Here is a 25,723-nt window from a genome sequence, read left to right as displayed (position 1 = left end):
CAAGCTGGATATTTATGTAGCTATGGAGGTATGGGTTACCATGGCTGCCTGTGCAACTTCAAGTTTGAATTCAGTATGATATTCCTCTTCGTAACCTAGGCTGAATTTTTATTTAATACAATTTGGAAACTGAGGCCTTGTTAATATCTTAATTTACTTAAAGCTCTTATAGTAGCCTTCTCAAAGCAATGACTTTCTCATGTTCACAATGACATTTAAAGGCTGCTGTTGTGCAATGGTCATATAAGAATCTAATACATGCACTGCATGCATGTTTTGTATTTTTGGAACAAAATCTCTTGAATTTGAAAGGTGGTCATTCAGCCTGATTGTTTGGTTTTGCCTGTGTATATGGGAGAATGTAAATTATTGCAGTGTGTCAAATACTAGGTGGTCAGAGACTCCTGTGCGCCCTGGCAATGGGAAATCTGGCAAGTAAAGACAGAACAAATTATATACTGGGAACAACATGGCCACATATTCAAAGAGTGCAAAATGTATTGGTAATATTTCATGTGAAGCAGTGAATGTCAAGCAATGGGAGTACCTGCTCCTTTCTTGGACTAATAAATAGCTAATTATCTTGCCCTTCCCTGACTGTGTACCAAAATGACTTGTCCAGGGAATGATTTATTGGAAGATCTATTCTGCTTACAGTTCTCTGGCTTGCATTTACGTATACTCTAGGAATGGGTAATCAAAAGCAATGGGGACAATGGTGAGGATGCTTACTTTTCAAAGTCTTTTTGCTCTTTGGCCCTCTGAATTATCTTGTAAATAGCATGTTGGGGTGCTGGAAATGTATGTGGAATAATAATTAAGAAAGCACTTGATTGGAACTCTCTCAGGTAGGAAGAAATAATTGAAGGAACTAGTGGTTCTTGGGAGATTATTATGCCACAGTTAAAGCATGACTAGTTTACTTATCCCTTAGCTTCGAGTTCAGAATATTTTATGGCACCAAGATGGAAAGATGCACCAAGATACCAGTTTTAAAAAATGCATACTGTATCTCTTTGATAGTCGATGGTTTTATTGGGATAGTTAATGAGTGTATGATGTAGAGATATTTCTTGGTTACAGCTGAAAAAACCTACATATAATTTGTAAAGGCAGAATGATAAAGAAAATGATGAAATATAGAACGTAGGTACCTGAAGCTTTAAGGACTCAAATCTGCTTAAAGCTCTATTTAAACTTTTGTATAGAAATGGACCTTGCTTCAGATATGCTTGTGGACAGTATATCACACTGAAACTGAATCTGAACTAGCTAAGCACTTTTTAGTTTTACTTCTGTCATCAAACCTAATTATCAATACAGGAAATTAACACCAGGCACTCAAATGTAGCAAACTTTTGTCCAAAAGTTCAATTTCTGATCTGTTACTTTGGAGTTTGTCCAAACTTACATGAGAGAGCAGAAATGAGGTTGCAGTCTCACATTTGCAATGAAGATGGGGATTTCTCCTCACAAATCTACAAGCTATGGTGCTGTTTAATAACTTGTCTCTCCAGTGGCAGAACTGATTGAGGAGCTACTTTTCTCACCATTTGTGTTATTTCGACTGTTTGGCTACAGTATGTAGTAGCTCTGTGGTGCTCCACTGGAAAAAAAATTAAAGAATTTTTGGAATTAAAAATAATAAAAATATTAGTAATTTTAAAGTAAGCAGTTTTTCATGTAGCCTGTGAACTGCTGGAGCATGGATACACAAACAGTTGAACAGAAGCAGTAGCTGGAAACTACATGTGGCAGAGGAAGAGGAAGGAAGGGATCATCTTCAATCTGATTCTTGTCATATAAATGAAGTCTCAAAGAGTGAGGAATGTGTGTGAAAGTCATGTACAGAATTTAAAATAGTTTTCTGGGGAAAAAAAAAAGAGTTTTCCTCTGAGAATCTACATATGCTATATTTCTCAGTGAGACAGGAGCTTTTAGTTTTTCTCCCCTAAATTATTGTTAAAAATTAAGCTATTCTGTCAAGGCAGCTTGGCAAGATGGTAGTTGATTGAGCAAAAAGAAGGATGATTACATTGATTTCCATCTCTTCTGTTTCAAGACTGAGATCATCAACAGGTACAAGGAGGACTTTCCTGCTGCGTACTTCCAAACTTAGCCCTTAGCTCTATCACTTTTTTTCTTAATCTGCAGCACTTCTGAGAGAAAATCATGTGGAGCTTCTCTAGAGATCAAACTCCACAGGTGTATTTTCTTATCAGTTTTCATCAGCGCTTTTCATCCTATGGGTAAAACCTGGGAAGTAAAATAATTTTCTTTAAGTTATCTATTGAATGGGTGTTCGGTTGAATGTTCGAGACAATTTTGTAAAGCAGAGCTTTGCAGATGTCAATAGCTTTGTTGTAATTATGATTAGACTTGAGTACGAATATTAATATCTAACTGTTTCTTTAACAGTTAGGGAAAAGACATTTGCTAGCAGACACAAAGATAACAGCAAAGATAAGCTCAGATGAATTGTATGGGAATACTTGTCCCCCTGAGGAAAAAGAAATCCTCTTAGACTGAGGCTGGAAGTGTCACAAGGGGAAGAAATGTCCCTTCAAAAAGGCTTGCAGTCATGGGGCAAGACTCTGTGGCAAAGATGTAATCCACAGGAATATATGGCTGCATTCCAGACTGCAGAGGGTTTATGCCACTTCCCCTAAAGGCCTTACGCGTGTTTCTTTTCCTAGTTGCTTTCAAAAAAATCTATTTAGAGCCTCAAGATTTCCAGAAAAAAGAGGAGTGATTGTGAGAAGGTAATGTAGATGCTCTTCAGTTACAGACTCATCATTATAACATCTTTATGATGACAATAGAAACTTGTTTTGTGAATAGACAGTGGTGAGACTTCCTTTGTCTGTGACGTGGAAGATTTCTTTGGGGCATGGTCTAAAAAAAGCTAATGGAAGTAGCAAGAAGTAGGAATTGTGTAAGAAAAAAGAACTAAAAGCAGGCTGAATAATGAGCTGAGTGATACTAGGAGATAGTCTCAAGTAGCAATGGCTTTGAAGAAGAAAGTAATTTCAGCATTCAGCTATGACATGATGTTATGAAATGACAGAAATGATTGATACTAGATAAGAGTATTTTGAAATTTAAAACTCTGAGATGTTTGAATGCCCATCCAAAAATTTTAGGGTGGCTTTTTTAACAGATCAAAGCTCTCTATTGTATAAATATCTTGATGCCTGTCCTTTGTCAAAAACATAATAGGATGTGAGCTTGTACTGATTTAAAAGAAACTGGTTGATTTAAAAGAAAATGGCACATGGATGTTCCAAGCCAAATTAAATCTTCCTGTGTGCATATTATATCCCTTTGTCTGGATTTTCATCTCTTCATAAAGTAAGTTACAGAAAACAGCAACTTGCCATTTTGTGTTACAATGTCATTAGAGACCCTGACTTGTAGGATGCAATATTCACAACTGTCACAAGATTTTATTTCAAGCTTTTCTGTATTTAAAAACTTTGTTATATCTGTAATCATGATGAACATCCTTCCACTGCTGTAAGGGGTCTTCTAAGCGAGTTTTTTTATACTCAAAAATTCATCTACAATCTTGATTTTATTTCTCTCCCACCCCACTTTCTATTTTAAAACAGGTATATGAATTCCAGATCACTCATATCTTAGTGTCTTTTTTTTTTTATCTTTTAACACTTCCCATTCAAAATGATGTCCAGGAAGCGTATGCTTTTTCATTAAAACCCTTGCTTCGATTTTTGTCAACAACCCAATTCTTGTCAAGAACAGCAAAGGTTTGTATGTTGCTTTATAAAACTTAGATCTTAACGTGTCTTACTGCTGCCTGTTTTTCTACAGATAAGCAGTACTGGCTTGTGTATAAAAGAACAGAAAAAGGAGAGAGACCATGTCAATATGCAAAGTGGAAATCTGATGTAACTGATGGGAAAAAAAATCCCCTAGAAGTAGTTTTGTGAGACAGAAATGTAAACATGCTGAGATTACATAGACTATTAAATCTCAATAGCGTCGATGTCTGTGTGTTTCTGTGTACACACAGATAGTCTTAACTGAATAGCTACAGGAATCTGAGGCTGCAGCGCAAGTTACTCGTGAAGGAAGAATTTGACACCTGTATGGTTTTAGCAATTGGAATCTCATTTTAATGCAGCTATACAGAAAGTATGTTGAAGAGAGAGTGGGAGAGACAAGCTTATAAACTGTATTTACCTGTTCATAAAACAGTTAACTGAGTAACTGCTGGATATGTGCTCATCTCTCTATTCTCAGGTAATCTGAAAACGTAATTCACAGAGTGTTTCTTTTGTTTGTTTCATCACTTCATTCTTTTGTCTCCACTCTCCAGGGTATGTCATATATCTTTATGGATGCTGTACTTCCCCTTTGTTCAGTTAAGTGTTATAGAATAAAAGCAATCTTTACTCTTTTTTGCCCCTTAGTGTAACTCTTTGAACTTCAGAGTTCTCACATGCTCATTTTGCTTCTCTGCTAGACATGATAGATGTTTAAAAGAATAGGCTTGATGTGGAGACTTGTCTAAAATGTTATTCAGAGCTTATAATTAAATCTGATTTTCTTGCATATTTTTAGTGTCTATGTCTATTTACTTGACAGTTAAAACTATTATTGGAGCATCTGCAATTATAGAAATATAACTTGGTGAATCTTTCCATAATAAGGCAAAACTACTTTAAATCCAGATTTCATCTGTTTTTCACCCCACTGTATAGCCTCAAGTATTCCTTTTACAGGCTTCTTCTCAAAGATAATGCAAGAGACTATTTAAGCGCAATCCCGATATCCTGTTGTTCATTGTTAACTTGGAGTGTTTTTTTCTAACTGTATCTCACTGTCTTACCTAATCTATTTGTAAAGAAATTGTCTAGGGAGGTGGTTTCTGTTATTTTTGAGGGGTGAGTTTTCCAGTTGGTGAGTTCAGATCCTCTCTAAAATAATGGAGTGCCTTGGGATGTTTGCATTTTCCCCTGCAAATTTTACAAGCTTCTTTTTTTGCTGTATGACCTAAGAGAACACTCAAGTCCTGGATTAAATTTTAGTTTGAGTGGGTCTGTTCATTTATGAGGTCTAAGTTACTAATCATACACTTAAACACTCTGCTAGATTGTGATCGACTGTCATTAAGTTTGGATCACTCATGATAAAAATAGTATGAGTTATAGAAAACTTCTAAGCTGCGTGGATTTTTGTTGATAAGTCAAAATCACCTCACATAAAAACTCATTCTTGTTGCTTCAAGCTCTGGCAGTCGATGCCTTGCTATGAAAATGTTTCTGGGAGGTAGTAGTAATAAGCTGAAATTTGAGCCTATTTATGACTTCTGTCCCACCACTGAGCTTCTGAGAAACTAATGTAATCTCAAAAGTGAAACAGAGTGGAAAGGAGGAAGCTGGAGGGAAAAAAATGAGCATGGATTGATTTTTTCACATATCACCTTGGAAGCTTCTACTCTAGAGCCCCGCTTTGGGTAACTAAAATAGGACCTAGCTGAGAGACGCTTGAATAAAGGCCTTAGGTTGCCCTTGTTTGAGGTGCAATGGGATGGACTAGCATAATGTTCTTTTTCCTGTATGAAGCTTGTGTACTGTGATGTGTAGCCGTAAGATACTTATTTCTATAATTTACTATGTTGGCAGGAAATCCAGTTTGTTTCTTGGAGGAATGATAGTTTCTGTCACAAGTCTTTGGTAATGGACTGATCTTCTCTCTGCTGGTCTGTCTTATCAGAATTCAATCAGATTGTCAAATATGGATGACTTAGCCTTAGTATTGTCTTAAAAGGTGTATAACAGATGAGCAATTTGCTTTCAGTAATGTAGGAGAATGAAATGTCTCATCTGCTCAGTAACGGGTGTTGCAAAAAGATCTGAAGAAAAGCTAGACTGAATGTTTTTTCCATAGCTGAAGAGTGCTTCGCTATCTAACAGGTACCTCATCTTTGAGCGAATGAATTGGCCTTTGTACAAAGTGCGGAGAGAAACTACTTTCCAGCCTGATGCCAGTTCTTGTCTGATTTCTCGCACTTCAGTAACTTACTTCTTGGGCCTGCAGACCCTAGGCTTTAGAGTAAGTGTATGCAGTTACAGTTCCTTTAGAAAGTAACAGTTGCTTTCCTTGTCTATCAAGGGCTACGTAGCTTCACCTTCTTTATTGCCAGCATTTGGGAAAGTTAATTTAGAAAAGCTATGGCTAAATTGCTGCAAATGATATTGAATTACTTTAGGGTAAATTGTGGGTCTCTTTGCCTAAATCAATTTAGTTTTTGAGTGGTCAAGCATTTATCAACTTTGGTTTAGAGATTGAGCTTTCCATGATTGTTCCCTGAAAGAGTAATTACTTTTGTGTCGACCTGTTTATTGGATTCCTGCGTGTTATTGACATAATTTAAACTGTGGGTTGCAGAGTTTGGTCTTCTATAGTTCTTTCAGTGATGGATTTACCCAAGTAACCAATGGATGTTGCTGGTTAGTTCCGTAAATAGTAGAACAGTCCTATTGTCCTAATGACATTTTTTTGTACAATTTCATGGTATAAAGTTTTGGGAATGAAGATGCAGCCATCACAGCATCCATAGAGTGATTTCAGTGGCGTTATAAATGTGCTTGTAGTTAGGAAGGAACATCTGAATTCAGTGTGACCCCATATAATCCCTAATTGGGTCACATAAGAGTCTTCATGTTTCTCTAAGGTTTTTGGTTGGTAAAAAATTAATACTATTCATCAGTGTCATTTAAATATCAGAACAATGCCCTTCATTTTTCACACTATTCTTAAAATGAATAAAACCCAGAAGAACCCACGTATTTTAATTTTTTTTCCACATGAGAGCTTGTCATCAGTCTAATTGGACATAATTTCCTTTATTGTCTCGTTGCTGAAAAATAAGGTTTAGATAATTTTATTTCATTTCCCTTTGAGCTTTTTTAGTGAACATGTTATCCCTTGACTCTTAAGTACTCTCCGACATGCTTTTTCTGGTACAGACAAGGTATTTCTGTTGAGTGACTACAGAGAACTGAAGAATAAAACAAATGCTTGGTTTCTGCAATTAAAAAAGTCTGCAGATTGCAGAGATGTATCTGTATCCCATCACCTTGATGCTTTTGTCAATATCATACACTTTTCTTCCTTTAAATCACTGTAATCTTCATTTATTACTTTCTTGATCTGGAAAAGGGACTTTTATGTGGTCAAAAATAGTGATATTCTAGGTTCTTCAGACTTTTTTGTAGGCTTCTTTCTCAAAGCTCTCTCCACCTCTGTTGCCTTATGCAACTGCTTTTTGTTAGACTTGTAAGATACAAGTGGTTCTACTACATGCTGTGTCGGACAAGCTGATTTTTGTGCTTGAAACTGCTACCTCCTCCAGAAATGTGTATCTCTTTTCCTACTTCCACAAATGACATTAGAAACCCTTCAATGCTGAAGAAATTTGGTGAGAGGAAGATGTTTTTGTAACTATTGTTAGCTTATTGCATACTACACAGAAGCAGACAATTTTGACCATAGAGTTTTGGATGTGTTTTGGTATTTAGGTATTATCCATATATATTACCCATTTTACCATATATATTACCCATATTTATTACCCATTTTAGGTATTACAGGGAAGTAGAGTCACTCCATTAAAAATAGCAAGAAAATATCCTAATTTTAGTAAGTATTTTTTAAAGTTTCAAATTGCAAAGATGAGGAAACTGTTCAGGGGTCTAAGAGATTAAATTCTCAAGGCTGTTGTGAGATTCTTAAACCAAAGAAATTCTACCTTCCTTTCTGACTGTTTTCTGTGCTTACTCCAAGGCTAGCTGTGTGTGCTTGGAGCTTATCTAGGAAACTGCATTCCTTGGGAGACTTGGGAGCAGGGATAACTAATTATTGCTTCCTCTGACTTTCATTTGGCATATTTTGCAAGGAGAACAGAATTTTCAAAAGTGCTTAAAGAACTTAGTCATAGGAGGTGTTAAATACCTAGCTAGAGTAACCTGTTGTAATTCTCATGCATATGACTTGACAAATTGAGGGCCATGCTTATAAAGGTATGAAGGTGTCAAGCTCTTTCTCACAGTGCCTAATTTACCATAAATTTCAGTGATTGTTAAATATTTCTACCAGTCTGAGCTCCACTTATATTTTCCTTGCACAGATAGTTTATACTTGATTTAAGTGGGATTAGAAATTTAGAAGAAATCTGTATAATTCTTGGCACTTTCTGTAAGTATTCTTTCATAGGAATTCTGGTCTTAAAAAAAATACATTGTAATAATAGGGTTGTTGTACATGTTGTGATTTGAGATTTAGAAAAACAAATTCTGAAGGAAGGAAATTAGGCCATCTGTCATAAAGAAGGTGTATTTGGAAAATTGGAGAACGCCTTGGTCATGCAAACACTTCATCATGTTTGACATAGAAAGTCATGTTGACATGACTGTCATGTAATCTGCTTCTGTATTAATATTCTATGAAGCCAAAAGTTCCTGTGAAGACTGTATGGGAGAAACAGAACAAATATGATGCTCACAGTGAACTGTAACAGAGGAGGAAAGACAAAAATGATTGGCTACTATTTTGAGAACATTTTGTAAGACAGCCATGCTATTTCAGATCTCCTGGTCCTTATGCTCAACGGAGATTACTAAAACCTTCAAAAGAAGAAGCCTGGAATCTACATTTCATAATTGTGTTGAATATGGAAAAGCACAAGCTCAATAGTCGCATTGGTTTTATGTCTCTATACAACTCGTGCTCCTGGTAACCTCTGCATGTGGTAACTGCTTGTCACCTTTCCTGTCTGTTGTAGATTCCTATTCAGTTTTACATACTAACCTTTATCTTGATTGTCCATTGATTAATGTAACTTATTTTTACCAAGAACATATTAATCTCAACAGGCTTGAAGTTTGTGATCTCTCTCTCAGATCGGAAAAAGGGTATGTGTGCCCAAGATTTTGTGAATTTTTTTTCCAGCTGTACTGTTTACCCAATAAGAATAAATTCCCTCTGTTTTCAGACCTCACCTCTCAAAATCATTCTTGGAAACAGTAGCTAGTGGACTCAAGGGATAGTGAGCTTTGGCTGATAGTTCATGTTTGGTAAAATGTGCTGGTTAACAGACAAAGAAATAAGTGCCATCTGCTTGCACACACTCCATATATCAGACTCTGATAGTTCTGTGCTTTCAAATGGCTTTTCAGGTGGATATTTCCCTGAGGTATATTTACTTCAGCGAGTACTGTATGGTTTTTTCATTACCTAGAAGGCCTGTAGATGGAGGTTGGATTACAAGGTAATCAAAACTGTGAACTGTAGAAAGGTATGACCTTATTCTTTCAATTTATAGGGATTATTATATTGCAATAAAACATCTTTTTTTGTCTAATAATGTCACTTACTTAATTTTACTGCTTTTAGTAATTGAAGAATTGAGATCACCAAGCTGTTTGCTGATCTTCCCAGCTGCAAATGGAAATGAAAATTTTTTTCCTGTATTACTTATCTGCCTCCGTCTTGGTCTTCATTTCTCTGGGTGAAATTGTCACTTGATCACATGCTCACTAAACATCTGGCCATCTTTAAGGCAAAGCAGTTTCAATTTTCCTAAATTGGACTTCATGCATTATGCAAACATTACTTCATTAGACACTGAGATGAGCTATCAAGCTATATTGTTTGGTCAGAAAAATGTAGGCTTGCCTCTCCTCTCAATGCTGGTTTGAAATCAGACTAACAATTTTGGATAAATTCAGTTCACGCAATCATTTTTGCTTGTGATTCAATTAGGGCATACATAGGCATCTAGGTAAATGCAGTCAATGATTTTGTCTCTGTTCCTGACTTATGCTGATACCTATATGCAATGTGTGAAACAGCATAAACAATAAAAGAGCTAAATTAATCTCTCAGTAAGTGAATGGAACTCTGCCAGGCATATATTTGAGCCACGTTATCCTAAAATATTCCACACTGACAGGCTGGCTAATAATAAGAACCAAAGTAACCCAAAATTCTTTTTGGTAGTAGAACATATTGAATCCTCACTGCATTCTCTCTTTTTTTTTTAATAAGCACTATTGTGGAGAGTGCAAAGTGAAACATCAGTAAATTGGGGAATTTCTTCTGTGCTAGATGGGGCTGAACAAACAGGTGGTGTGTAGAGCAGCAAAGGATCTGCCTGGTACCTGATGTTGTGCTCTGAATTCCACAGGGGGCCCAGGTTCTCACCTGACATAAATGGTTGACTGCATCAACATAAATGGAAATCTGCCAATCTGTGTTAGTCTATAGGCTGCTGCTTTCATATTTCTTTTTTCCTGAGTGGTTCTCATTGTTTCCAAATTAGAAGGTTAGGTATTCGGTCAGGAGGGTTTTCTTTTGCTTAACACTATAATCCATTATATCATTCTTTTGTAGAGTGTATTATAAAAAAATAATAATAAAAAAAAGACTGCAAGATTGTCTGATTGCACTCACCTGAAAGCTGCTAAGTTTATCTTCATTATTTTCCCTGCAGTGTGTTCTCTAACTCTCTGGTGTCTGAAACTGTATTTATGTAAATACGGCTGAGCATTTCTTTACCATCTGGATGGTACTATAAGAGTGGTATAAAGAAAAGGAATGTGAAAACAAATGTAGGAAGCCTAGGAGAATGCCTTAAAAAATAAAATTTGACCTATATTTTGGGAGCTGCCTAAATGGACTAGCACACAAAGCATTTGACAGTGTGGCACAGCTAGGTTAGCCAACTGCAGAGAGGCATATTAAAAGAATTATTTAGGAGTTTCTTTTGGATTTCCAAAAAAGTATGGCAAAACTGGTCTTATGTGAATGTTCTAGCTAATGGGAACAATGATAGCTGGTACACTGAATGGTCAACCTGTGCTTGTTCTTCATCTTAGCCAAGATTTATGCATGAAACTTGTTGGCGTAGCAGTGGTCACATCTCTGACTTCTTTCAAAATACCTCACCAGAAAAGCCATCAGCTAGAGTACGGAGTAAAAGCGTTTTGCTCATAAAGCCCACTGTACTTGGAGAATCAGCAACTGGGTACAGCTCTTGGGTACAGAAGTACCTGTGCTGGCAGTTACATTTGCTGGCATTGTACAAATAAAACTGTATCAACAGATTGAGAAGCTAAGTTTATTTAGTAGGAATAAGATAAACATCAGTTTACTTCTCACACAGAAAAAACTCCATACTTTCCCAGGTCTCATGCAGTTGGAAATGCTGTTTTATGCTGTTGCTGATATATCGTAGCCTGTACATATATATATAGGCTGTGATAACACATTAGCATCTCTCAGATTTTAAAATCTCCATAGGTCTAGTGTTACAAGGGTCTTGGCAAAACTCTTTGAATAAAATGACAAACAAATCAGCAACCAAAAACTTAATTAAATAAAAACAAAGGACATGCCAAAAATCTGTCAGTTCCTAAATAAGTAACCTGATTTATGCCGAGTATCACATGGAAGCCAAAGTTAGGAATTGGATTTGAAAGTACTCTTTCATTATTTTTGTGTCTAATTGAATTTTACAAGGCTCAGCTTCCATTTTTGTTCAGAAATCTGAAGCCCTTCCATGGGCTAAATCACCAGTTGTTTTAATTGAGTATTTTCCAGGATGAGATGCAGGACAGGGTCAGTCTTACTTAAAAAAACTGTAGGTAATTTTATCCTTATTTAGTAATTTGTTTCTGGAGAACTATGCTGGGTTCTAAAATTACAGTAGAAATGTGAAATAAAGTTATAACTACTTGGGGTTGATACTATAATCTAATTGAACAACTATGTAATATTTTTTCTTTATGAATATTGGCTTTCAGCACAATATTGTGATGATCTGGGGTAAATTTTTTAACAGCAAATATCCATGACAAAATGTTTATTTGCCAAAAGCAGTTCATACAGTGGTTTGGCTATTTCTGAAACAAAAGTAGGAAGGAGCTGTTTTTTCACATTCAAAAGTGAGTGACTTTCTGCCTCTCCCCAAACTTTACTACCTCATGCTAGTTAGAAAGGACATTAAATTTTAAGGCTTTGGGGAGGAGGTAGAGAGAGAGAATGGTGCATTTCCTCTATCTCAGAGATGCCTTCTGTTGTCGCTGCGAAAATCTGCCTGCAAGTCTGTTTGCATATGCTCTGCAGAGAAAAACTATTTTAGCAGCTTAAATCTCTGATTCCACCTGTGTTGCATATGTTTCAGTGTGAGTGTGGGCCAGATTTCCTTGAGAGTTTACATTTGAGGTGCTGCAGCTGATGTGAAAGAACAGTATTGTGTGCTCCTCGTGCACTGCAGCAGCATGGAGGAGGGAGCTGCCTGATTGCAATGGACAAGGGGCTAGGGGTAGTGTCAGGTGCTGGAATGCATGAAATAAATGTGAGAACTGACTGAGACATAGGTGTTTTGGTAAAAGAGGGCAAAAAACTGAGAACTGGCTGAGTGTAATGAATAGGAGTGGACTGAAGAGTTGGGATACAGAGAATTCAGGATTGGAGGTAAAAAGAAAGAGCAGGGTGAAAAGGGGCATGCCAGGGTGAATGGATAGGAAAATCTGTTAGTAGAGCCTTCGTGCTCCTCTGAAGAGGTAATTCAAGACTATGCTCATATTCCTTTTCATAGCTGTGTGCAAGTTTGGATATAAGCATCTTGACTGTTATTTTCATATCACCTATGGGGATGACTCTCATCTATGAGCTAATGCCCATCTATTTTGCCTTATTTGGGCAGCCAACTGAGTCACTCTGAAGGTGGAGTGAGTGTGCAGGGCCAGTGTATAACTGGAGGGATGACCACACGATCTAGGTTTAGGCTTGGATATGCTTAATCCAAAGAATTGTACAGGTGTAGCCCCAGATTTCTTACCATTCTTATTCTGACATTAAACCTTTGTGAAACACACTAGCAAATTCTCCTGGTCCTCAAATGGAACGGCAAGCAATAGTTAATAGTTACTGGGAACTAAGATGGTCTTTTAGCTCAGAGCTCACTGTGATGGAGCTAATATTTTGAACTCTGTTTATTTACCTACAGAAATGACAATATGGTGGCATATAATAGATTGCTTTGTACATGAAAAGCTAGGAAAATATTCAGAAAATTCATATTTAAAGACTTTTTGGGATTGAAAAGACAAAGTTACAGTTGACTTTTTTGCTTACACTCAAGCGTGATAATACAGTCCTGCATTTCTTTATAATCCACCATGTTTATGCAAAGCCAGTTTCTCCTCCAGCATACAAAAAGTTTCTCTGGTCTGGGAATCTTTGTTCATTAAACCAGATTTATCTTTATTGCTATTGCAGTACCAGTGGGTGTTTGCAGGGAGACAACAGGAAGGTCTTGAGGTTAAAGCAGCAGAATGCTGCTCCGGTAGAACTAGATCCTGCTTCTGCCAAAGAAAATTTGGTAGGGCGAGGGACAAGGTGATTATAGCAAACTTCTGAAAATGGCTTTTAGTTGGATAGTTCTCACTTTAAGAACCTAATTTGACACTCTGTGGTCTGGTATACAGCAGTGCAATAGATACTGTGCTGATGAGTGTTGAATATAAATCCTATGGCATTATATATTATCTAATGGAAAATACTCTGAAAAAAACCCAAGAACAACTTGTTTCAAGCACATAAAGGCTCTGTGAACTTTTGATTTAATCTCTGCCTCTGAGATTGAGTATCATGAGAATTTTCTGAAACTCCTTTTCTGAAAAAAACATCTAGGTTGATGAGTGAGTATTAGCCCACTTGACATATTTCTTGGCAGATATTAAAATTAAGTGGATGGAAAGGACCTTCATGAAATTCTGGAATTTTCTTAAATTTCTTACTGTAAATTGGCATCAGCTACATACTTTGTGGGCTCTCCTAAGAGAATTAGAAAAATAGGGGCTTCCAGTTGGCATTGCTTCTGCACTCAACCTAGGAAAACTCTGTCTTGTCCTCATTTTACCATCTTCTCTCTGCAGCTGAGAGGTATAAGTTCTTCTGCAGTGAGGCACGATTTAGGCAAGGCTTAATATCCCATCACTGTTTAAAGAAAGTGCTTTTATTTCTTTAATACCTCAGTCATGGATTTCTGGGATGGCCAGTGGAAGTAGCTTTGAGACTTAAAAGGCATCCTTCACTGGTACTGTATCAGGTGCAGGTGTAGTTCCATCTTTGATGAAATGCTTGAATTAATCTTGGTTATACCACACAGCTTTTTTGTATCTGTGTAGAGGAGGTGTTGGAAATGGCTTGGGATCTTGCTTTCAAGTGCAAATTCTGGTATTTTTTTATGCAGAATCCCCACACACGTTACCTGGAAAAAAGTTTTTGAGGGATGGGTTGCCTGCATGTTGTATGACTACATCTGTTTCAGGGCTAGTTTAAAACAAACAAATAAACCAGGCAAAACAAAGCTACCTGAAACTCACCCATAACTGCTATTATCAACAGGAAATGAGCCTACAAGAAGTGTGGCAGCCTGCTCTTGGACAGCTGGATGCTGGGAGCTGGGTGATGAGAATGGGCAGATTGCTGTTGGTTTGGGTTTTTAAATAAACTGTAAACTAGCATTTCTCATTTAAAACTTGTGTGTTTCTAACAACCTTTAAAAGAGCAGTTTTCTACTCAGGAGTTGCGAGGATTTCTTGAACTCGAAGTAGAAATACAGTGAGTGAAGAAATAATTAGAGGCCTTTCAGCTAGAATGTAGGAGAATGCAGATCAGGTTTTTTGTCCTGCTTGGAAAAGAGATGGGACTTGAACTCAGGAGTTTACTATTGAATGTTACCAAAACTGGATAATTAGTGGTTGGAAATTAGGTTGGTATTGATCTTTCCTCCTGCTCTGCAGTCATTTCCATGAATGCTTTGCTACCCTCTTAAGTGATTGTTGCAAGTACTCAGAGACAAAGGAACTTAACCTATAACACAACATATACTTACTAAAGAGGCATATATAAGTAAGTCACAGTGAACAGAAAAATGGATGAGGAAAGTAACCTGCTTATATTTTGAAGGGAAACATTCAGACACTCTCAAAATAATAGCCCATAATCTATTTCTAAATAATTTAGGAAATGTTGTTACTGGGGGGGGAGTGCAAAGATTAACAGAAATCTTTCTTTCACCATAAATATTCTGATATAGTTAAACAAGGAGCACACCTTGAATAAAGAAGATAAAGGCTTAGGTGGAGGTTCAGTGTAATTCTCTTGAAGGCATATGACATATGGTAAATTCTACATCATGTTAGGAGAATGCAGTTATTGGAAGTAAGGTTTTACAGATTTTTGGCAAGTAAATGAATTCCCTGTTCACTTGTTGATTTAAAACTAGTGCATTATAAAATCAGTCTGTAATTTGTAATGTCATTCCTGTGAACAATCTACAGATGCAATCTTCTTTTTTCTATAGTAGGCATCTTGCAGAAATTTATTTTAATCAATAAATTATTGATTATAATACTTGCCAAAAATGCTTTCTCGTATAGAAACAAAAACTTGAGTGTAACAAACACACTTTTATATCCAAGATACTATTGTTTGGCTCTGTTTTCCTTTGGATGACTAGAACTGACAGACCTATCGAATCCATAGCTTAAAGGCAGGACCTGGAATACAGTATGAAATACCACTTAATTTCTGCTCATTCTCTCAACAAATTCTCTTATCTTCATCTGAAATTTCCTCAATCCATTTTTTCCTCTCAAAAATTGTGTATATTTTTAGAAAGCCTCTGAAGTAAATATGGTGATGTTGTTTTGGGGTTTTTGTTTTCTCTAGTGGACAATTGTGTGGTAAAGTTGCTGTCTCCTTGCCTTGTTGTTCCCTTGCCTCTCCTTGCTACTCTCTTAATTTTCTTTCTTTTCTTTCTTCTTCATTTCTTCTAGTTTCTCCATGGCTAGTGTTAGTCATTACATTTCAAGCTGCTACATGTAAACAATTGTCTGCTTCCTTCTCTGTGAAGGAAAAAGAAAATTTATTTCCAAGATGAGACTATTACTGTCTTGCTCCTTAAGAAAACAATGCCATTCGATCAGGTCCCCATATCTTTGCACATCATGCTAAACCTGCCAAACAGGTTAACTGCTAAAAGCAGGAAGAGAGATCTGATTGCTCATGAATACCCCCACTTTTGCTCTTTATATAAACAGTTGAAATATTTTCTGCAGTTCTCAGGTGGTTTTGAATCTTGAATGTGTTTCACTTTTTCTGATGTGATTCAACTGTGCAGGCCAGTGGCTTGACTCCAATTTTTAATGGATCAGGTGCATGGCAACATGGTCCTTTCTACCCCTATTATGCTGTAATTCTGTTAAACTAACAGACTCCAAGAGCCCTGCTGAGAGGATTAGTTGATTTGCCTGTGGATGCTGGAAGGAAATGACAGAATTTCTTTGTACCTGCAGTCTTCCATCTCTTGTGCTGTAATAAGCAATTTAGTGCTGTCAATTATTCCCTGTATAGGCTGTGGCCATAAAATTCTGTCAGACCTTTTCTTCAGCAAGGAAAAACTAGTGGGAACGTTGAGCCTATTCTTATGTCAGGTACGCAAGACATAATACAATTTTTTTGAATGATTCAGGTAGGGAGGTGTCACTGCTGGCTGAGAGAAGTCATGAATGGAAAAAGTATTGGTTGTTGTCTGAGACGTAATACCGGTAATGCTTCATGATGGAGGGAGTAAAAGATGTGCTATAAAGAAAAGAGAGTGTTGCCATTATTGTGGGATTGTTAGATGTGTCTTCAAGCTAAGGGATATTTGTGCACCTTGAATACTTGATAGTCTCAGTTGGCTTTGTGTCCAGAAGAGCCTTTCTATATCATGCTCTTATAAAGATTATAAAGTTGCAGTTACTTTAATTTACAATTCACAGTAGCTGTCCTGACACTTGCTTTACAGAATCCTATGTTTGTTTCTAACAGCTGTATATTGATTGGCTAGGTCTTTGTTGTTAGTGAACACTGGGTTGAAAATGCCAGTGCTTTTTGCAGTGCTTGCTACACTGGGAATAAAATCCCTGTTTGAGATTTCTTCATCTGAAGAGAACAAGACAACTGTATCATGGGCAAAGAATAATTTGGTGCCTGAGAGGGAGCATTAAGTATGTAATGGCAGTAACCAAAGCTGAATTAGTTAAAGGGGAAGAGAAATCTCTCAATAATTACTAACTGTAAAAATGTTGTGGGAGAACTGGGTTGTAGACCAGAGAAATTAACAGGTTTGCATAAAACTTTAATGGCATACTTAGAGACACTATTTCTTTATGCAGGGCAATAAAATCCGGTTATCCCATATGTCACTGAACTGATTCCATGGTGCTGTAGGAAGCCATGTAAGCTAGTCCTTTACGTGTATCCTTCTTTAGCTTTCTCACACCTAAACAATTGCTTTCTACTTCTGTGGATTGGCTGACCAGATTTTTCAATTTAGATCATTCAGATGAATGGAAAGACTAGCACCTCCTTCTTTTGCTGGGATGGTGAAGAAGCACATCATACACAATGTAGAACGTGGAACGGCTTTTCTTTATATTTCTTGTATTACAGGAGAGCATGAAATCTAGGCTTCCAGATGCAATGTCCTGGATACAGTAAATGAACAGAGGGTGAGATAATCTGTACACATAATAAAAGTTGGGGGAAGCTGAAGGGAGAATTAGTCACTTTCTGAGTTTTAATTCATACAGTCTGTCATTGGTAGAGGGTGGAAATAAAGCCCAGACACTCTGGCTATCCACCTTGTCTCTCTTAAGGCTTACTGCTGCAAGCTGCTGGCATTACATGGCTAAACATACAGATGTTATATGTATGTTTATAACAAAATTTATAACAAATATTTATATTTAACAAAAGATATGCATATAATCAGAATACCATGTGGGAAGAGTGAATGAAAGAGCTACTGAAATCTGTTACTGATGGCTTATTACAAAGGAAGGGTTCTGCTCTGTGTCGCTCTGGTTTCTTTCCCCATCACTGTAATTAATCTTTAGTTCTTTTTATTTCTTACCCTCATTTCCCTTGGAAAGTCCTCTGTCTGCCTTGCCTTTCCTTTCCTTTCCCTGTAGCTTATCCTGTTCTAACTTATGCCACTCCACATCTCCTTAACATTGATTTTTCCCTTTCAGCAGAACTGTTGCACAGTTGGCTACTCTTCCATAACTCATTCTGTGCAAGATTTTGTGCCTTCTTTTTGCCCTCGTTCAGTCATGCCTACCAATTCTTTGGGACAAGGGACATTTATAACACTGTGTACAGCATAATTGCAGTGGATTTTACCCTTTGTATAATTGTTCTCTAATAAATATGATTAATATTAAATTCCTACTATTAGCCTAATATACAGTCTGTACTGAAATTAAAAATTTGAGGGACACTTGTATAAATGTCAACTACTACAGTTGTAACATTTTAAGATTGCAAATGTCAATGCATGCTATGTAATGGTGTTTGCCTGTGAGTGAAGTACATTTAATCACTGATGGATGAATCTTAAAATTTTCCAAAGTTCACAAAAGTTAATCAATCCAAAGTTTAGATGCTTTTACAAACTACTGATTTTTTTCAGTGTGCAAATGGAATAGAAATCAAAGTGGGTCGGGATTAACTAAAAAAATGCCAAAGCAGTCAAAATGAAAATTCAAACTCCAAGGAATTTGGGTAGTAAAGCATTGCTTAAGGTGTATGATTGAAGCTTTTCATCACTTTAGACATCCTTATGTGGTCATGGAAAAGATATTAGCAGCAGAAGCCTCTCATTCATTATACATGCAATTACAAAAATGGCATGTGAAAGGAATCAAGGGGGGATGATTTTGACTAATCAGTGAGTTAGTTGAAAAAGACTGTGATGAAATTCAGGTTTCTTATATTTATCTGCTCAAACTCTTTCTTCTTAAATGGAAATCTTTAAATCATGATTGCAAGAGCAGGGAGCAGTCCTTTCCACAGGCAATGTTTTTCAGTTTTTAAGCTTGGGCTTTTCAAGTGTTAGACCAAATACAGGAAACATTAAAAAATCATGGTTAAAGCAGAGTGTATATTTAATGATTCCTTAGATTTGAACAGAGAGAATTTTGACACTCAGTTTCTCTGTATTGAGCAGAAATCTGACTTGAGTCAGCAGAGGTGGACACCTGGTTGGTATTCCAGTCTAGCACGCAGGTTGTTTCAGTTGCAAGGTCAGAATCAATATCTTGTTTGTTATCATTTGCCACTCTGTCCATTTTGTTGGACATCTGATTCAAACAATGCATTAATGCATTTTTATGCATGTCCTTATCATGAGTGCAGTTTGTGCTTTCAATCCTTAATTGAGTAAGAATGTGTGAACCAGCTAAACATGGATTTACCTTAGATGAGAAAAATTGATAGTTGAGTTCAAATACTCATTATTTCAAAAAATTGTTGGTATTTTTTTGCTTTTTAATTCCCCAGCAAAAAATATTATTATGTACCTACTGATAGGAAAAAAGTAGGAAAAACTAATTCTGCATTCATGCTTAGAATCACGGAATAATTTAGGTTGGAAAGGACTTCTGGAAATCTAGTCATCTGATCATCCGGAAATCCAGTCATCTAGTTGAACCTTCCACTCAAAGCAGGTTCTGTTAGATCAGGTTGTTCAGGCCCTCAGCCAGTGCAGTTTTGAGCATCTGCAAGAACAGAGATTCCAGAGTCTCTCTGGGCAGCCTGTTCCAGTATGTTTGACCACTGCCGTTGTTTAAGAAAATATAAAATACATCTAACTGGAAATTCCTGCGTTCTCTCTTGCGTCCATTACCTATTGTCCTGTCTCTGTGTGCCTCTGAGAAGAATATGGCTTCATCTTCCTTATATACCTTCCCATTAGGTAGCTGAAGAACTCCCTTTAGACTTCACTTTAGGCTGAACAAATGCAGTTCTCTTAATCTTTCTTCATACGTCATGTTTTCCATTCTCCTGACGATCTTGATGGTCCCTTGCTGGACTTGCTCCAGTATGTCAATGTCATACTCATGAGCCCCAAACTGGCATAATACTCCAGATGCAGCCTCACAAGAGCTAAATAGAGAGAAAACCTTCAACCCACTAGCTATGCTCTTGATAATGGAGCTCAGCATGTGGTTGGGCCTTGTCTCCACAGCAGCATACTGCTGATTTGTGATCAGCTTGCCTACCAGAGTCCTCAAGTCCTTCCTGCAAAGCTGCTTTCTAGCCCATCAGCACCCAGCCTGTCCTGTTGCATGGAGTTATTTCGTCCTAGATACTGAACTTTACATTTGTCTATGGTGTTTCATAAGTTTTCTGTCAGTTCACTTCTCAGCTTGTCAAGGTACTTCTGAATAGCAACCCAGTCCTTCAGCATGTTGATCACCTCCTTGGTGTGAAATACACTTTCTGAGAATGCCATATGTCCCATCACTGAAAACATTAGTGAAGATGTGAAAGAATATTGGATTGAGCTATTGATCCCTGAGGAATGACACTAGTAACTGGCTGCCAGTTGAACTTTGTACCACTGATGACACCCATGTGAGTCCAGTGGTCCAGTCAATTTTCCGTCTACTTTATAATCTGTTTATTGAGTCTCTATCTCACCAATCAACTTGGCTATAAGCATATTATGAGAAACCCGTTCACATAACATTTGTATCTCATGGTACCTCTTAGACTTTTGTTTTTCCCTTTTAGGTGATTCACATTGCTGTTAATCAGGGTTTAACTATCCCTTTAATCTAAGCAAGACTGACGTTCTCTAGGAAGTGCACAATAGATCAAAGATACATTCTTAATATGAAAATTGACTATGCTTGGGTCAGACAAATATGTGATGAATTCTGTAGCACAGCTTTAGGCTAGCAATGTATGGTTAGTCATTACAGGGTAAGACTGACCAAGACATGAAGATTGGGACCTCTCAAGTGGTTTGTCTTTTTTGGTTCTATATAGAGGGCAAAAAATGGATGGATAGCTCTTCCTTTTTTGATAAACAGTGGCTGATTGCTGTCATGGAAGGATACGCATTTTAATTTATATCCTTTAAAAGTTAATTTGAGATTTGGGAAGAGGAGTGGGAAAGGGCTGCACAACAGGCTATCGAAATGTCTCACTAGAGATTATTCAGAATTTTCTTTTCAAGCCTCCTAATGCAGTAACTGATCTTGCCTCATAAGTTGAAATGTTAACTGTGCAATACCTTTGTTGGTTGAACTAATCTATAGATGAAAGAATACTTTTCCATTGGGGAAATACTTGTGTAGCTACACATAATTGCAATATTCTTTCAACCCCAATTGATTTAATTTAGCAATCAGACAGAAGAGCAAGGAAGCTTCTTCCCAGCCTTTCTGAGCTTTGATTTATCTTCATTTGGCTGGCTCAAAGAATGCTGACTATCTAATCCACATGTAGAGACTGCTCTATTTTTAAGTCTGTGTCTCTTTGTGTCCAAGGCAACCGTTTGAAGCCAAGGAAATCCTAATATCTGCAGAACTTATTCCACATATGTGTGAGTCCAGCTACAGAAGGTTATCTCTCAGGGTCTGGCAGTTTATCACCAGAAACATACAGCAATGTAGATATCATCAATTTGTCTCCATGGGATTTAAGCTGGCAACAGCTGTTGGAGGTTTAATAACACTGCTGATGTTTAAACATAGCTGCCCTTTCCTTTTGCAATCTTTTTTAACTTCCTTAAAAACTAAGTTGTTTTTATTTCCTGGGGTTTAGCTTTTACTAATAGATTGGTCATATTAATCACAGAACTATTTCAGCTTTCACAAAGCATTATTATAGTTGAACAAAGTGCGTATGTGTGTGCATGTGTATTTGCTCTAATTAGGCAATTCCGTACTTTATTCTTGATGTTAACCATGGCTATGTGATCATAGAGTGTTAGCAAAGTGTCCTAAAGGTGTGTTTGATAGCAGCAAACTAGGTCAAGATACAGTCCACAAACTCCTTGATAAACTCATTAAAAACATTGTGAAGTACCTGCTTTAGCAAACCAGAAGTGTTTCATGGTGTGGCTATGTACTTTTCAATATTTTTTTCCACTTTTCATTTAAAAAAAATAATAATGCAGCTATGTACATATGTTAATTAAGGCTCACAGCAATCCTCCATGAGCTTATTAACATTATTCCTCATATTTTAGAGGTGTGTATGCTAGGGCTCAGAAGAAGTTTCATTACAGCAGGCTGCCTCAAGATCTTTCCCAAACCAAACTGGGGAGATCGAGAGAAAAGACTGCAGCATTCTTTGTCACTTATCATTACATACCTTGAAGGTAGTAGATATGCGAGTCTCCTGTTTTTCATTTTCTTCCTTTTACCAGCTGCTCAGTAATACTAAGTATATTAAGATATTTCTAAACCAAATCTCCCAGGTGCTTTCTGGTTGCAGTTGCACACCTTGATCATGTTGTGAATTCAGTCTGGGAGGAAACCTCAGCCTGCATCATCCTCAGTGTGCTTTGGTCTTCAAGTGAAAAAGGGGTGCATGGAGAGGAAGGGATCTGAGGAATATGTCAGCTTCACTCCGTTGTAGGGATAGAAGGATGGTTCCAGATCAAGGGGACTTCAGCTCGGCAATATGCTTATACCATGCTAAGGAGCTGAAAAAAGTACTCATCAAACTGTACCTTACCTATAGCAAACAGCTCATTACTCATTGTTACAAATGTTCTTATTTGAAAAGGCTTGCTTTCAGTTAAAGCTGTGACTATATTTTGTAATTAATTATCATGAGATAGATGATGAGAGATCTCATTAAAGATTTCTTTCCAGAAATCACCATGTGATTTTTCTCTTGAATTCAACAGAACATTGCAAAGTAATTATATGGTAGGACAAAAATAAAAAATAAACAAAATCTCTGTTTCCTTTTTGAATTGCTAAACTGCTTTTCAAACATTGATAATGGCTTCCAAAGAGGTGATGGAGGTCTACCTATTTCTGTGGAGTCAAACCTATTCTGGAAACTTTTGAGACCTCTTTGAAGGAAACTGAGTTGTCCTAGTGGAAAGACTGGCAAACTAATTTGGTAAATGATTAGAGGAAGCAGAAGGGCAAGAGAGATGGTTACTTGACCTGTTCTGAATTCTTGTTATTCACCTAGCAATTCATTGGAGTTAATTCTTATTTGACTTTCCCTTTTGGATAATTTTTTATTTGCACTTGTGCAAGAAGAAAACATTCTTATTTGGAAGTGACTCTTGCATCCATCTCTCATTTACTTTTTTCACCATTAATGATAGTATAGTCAAGAAAGTAGGAAATCAGTTCTGTTAATTACTTTTCTATTGTGTCGAATTAATAAGAAAAACAGCAGCGTGTGATATTAGTGTTCTTATACTTCCCCTAGTTTCTTGGAATGGCTTATTCACAAGTACTATGGGTTTATTTTTATAAATAAACAATAAAAAGAATATTTAATAAATTTATGTTTTATACTTTTTCCTACCAACTCATAGCATTTTTATTTATCTATATGCATTTGCCAAAGTTAATTGGCTTCTGTCTGAAGTTTCACTACTGCACTCTGTTCAACTGTGAAGGTCATAATTTTGTTAAAAGTAATCAGAAATAATAAGCCAACATAAGCTCAATATGGCATGTTACTTGATAGAAGCTGTTCATGATCCTTGCTCTTTCTGCTCCTGAGTTTTCAGCTGAATATAGCTATTTTTTTAACAGTACCACAGTCTCAGAAAGGTCGTGGCAAGACGACCTATTAGATAAAGTCCTTAGGGTTTAACTGCCAAGTATTAATAGCTTTATAAAGATCTTAGGATCAAGCTAGAAAAGCTAATATATTTTTATAACGTCAGCTGTGACATTCAAGATAATGCAATAACAGAGTACCAGGTTTTGTTACTAAGGAATGTTGAATAGAGTATTATTCAAATAAAAATGGTTGAATTTGGCAAAGTTGTTTCCTGTTTCCTTGTTCTGCACGTGATGATTCTAAGTAATCCTTGATAGTTCATGGAGATCTAACTCATTACCATGCAATGACGGAAGGAATTTTTAAAAAGACAGTAGATTAATTTGAGGGTAAGACATAAAGATGCAGATTTTGAGTGTACAAGAATAGCATGAAAGGCTGACAAAGCCTAATGAACTGTATCTAAAATTCTTCAAACTAGCCAAAAGAGAGGCTTTTAGAACTCACTGGAAATCTACTGGTATTATTTTAAAGGTATGTTCAGCTAATTTATGCAGATTTTTCTCAGCTGTATTTAATTTTTGTAATTTCCATTGCTTGAGTCTGTCCTTGCTTAATATTACTTTGCATTTCTTAAAGGAACTTATTTTACAGTTGCCTTATCTGTATTTGTGTGGAAAAATTGGTCTTGCTTCTTGTGTAGCTTTAGAAAAATCTGCAAGTCTAATAACTATTACTATGAACTATAGAAAAGCAATTTCATTAAATTATCAGGATAGAAACAAGTTGGGTAGATAACAGGCTACAACATGCTAAAAGCTGAAATCCTTTTTTTTTTTTTTAAATGGATTTCTGAGACTTGACTCTCATCTAAACAGACTCTAAAGTTTGCAAGTTAGTTTACAAGTATAGCTGTGATATTTTAGCAACTTAAATTTGGCATCCTTTAATATAGTGATATTGGCTCATGCTCATCAGAGTTCCAAAAACTGAGAGGTACTCTATAAAACATGGAACTGTCATGAAATAGCTAACATAAATTGGCTAAAGCTGTAGTAGTTTTACTTTGATGATTTGCAAATCCAAGTATTAGTTTCTGAAAGCTTTTCACTGTAATCTTGAGCTGAGTGTAGAGGAAGTGTGAGGATGTTCAATTTAGTTTAAAATTTACCACATGAAATCATGTTGTAGAGTTGGGAAGAGAGCATTGGGAAGGGACTTGGACCATTTTTATTGTATTCCAGGCTCATTACACAATTATGATCAATTAATTGTTCTTCTCTTTACTTTTTCTTTCTTTTCCTGATAGGTGAGTAGAGACAACAGAAGGAGTTTGTGACAAACTTGTTTCCTGTATATTTACCCAAATCCAATCTAGTGCATCCTGAAAAAGTCATGGAATCCTAAAATGCTAGTGCCTAGTACTGTGCAGGCAACAGGGCTGTCTCAAGAACATTATAGGCTACATGCTAATTGCTTTTTCCCGTATTGCTGGGGACATCCAGAGAAAATGTTGCAGAAATGCTTTTCTGTAGAAAAGTAGAATATTTATAGCTATTTTAATACACTGCATGCCAACAGATTAGGATATTGTGTACTTTGGCAGTTCAATAGATTGATCCATTGACTGCCAAACTTTTATTCTCCCTAAATTGATCTGATGAGCAATATGCATTTTCAGGATCTAATCCTAATAAATAGGGTCCTAATGGGATCCTGTATATCCTAATCTGAAATAAACACTTTGATCTTCAGCATGCTAGCAGAAAAATTACGGTGCTAAGTTACTTTGGTTAGTAGGGAAAAAAAATTGCCTTAAACTGAGAAGCCAAAATGAGAGAAGTCAGCGGATGAAGTAATTTATTTTGGATACTGTTGGAAGAACGTTGTCTTAAATTATTAGATACCAAAATGGTGGGACATACTTTTACCTGATGAAAGCTTTCTGTTTTCCACAACGCTTTCCCTACCCCTTCCCAAGAAAGAGGAGGATGAAGGCCTAAAATGCAACTGGAATGTTGCTACAGTTTATAGGGTAGGATGAAAATGGAGTGAAAGTTTTGAGTACCACTCAAATATTTGC

General features: G+C 36.7%; 1 protein-coding gene across 1 annotated transcript in view; it reads left to right on the top strand.

Moving 5' to 3' along the window:
* Positions 1–25,723, top strand: part of GABRG3 (gamma-aminobutyric acid type A receptor subunit gamma3) — a 327,567-nt gene that overhangs the window by 21,907 nt on the left and 279,937 nt on the right. The window lies entirely within an intron of this gene.

This window comes from Numenius arquata, chromosome 1, assembly GCF_964106895.1.
Source record: "Numenius arquata chromosome 1, bNumArq3.hap1.1, whole genome shotgun sequence".
Classification (NCBI taxonomy): domain Eukaryota; kingdom Metazoa; phylum Chordata; class Aves; order Charadriiformes; family Scolopacidae; genus Numenius; species Numenius arquata.
This window is presented reverse-complemented; position numbering and strand designations above follow the sequence as displayed.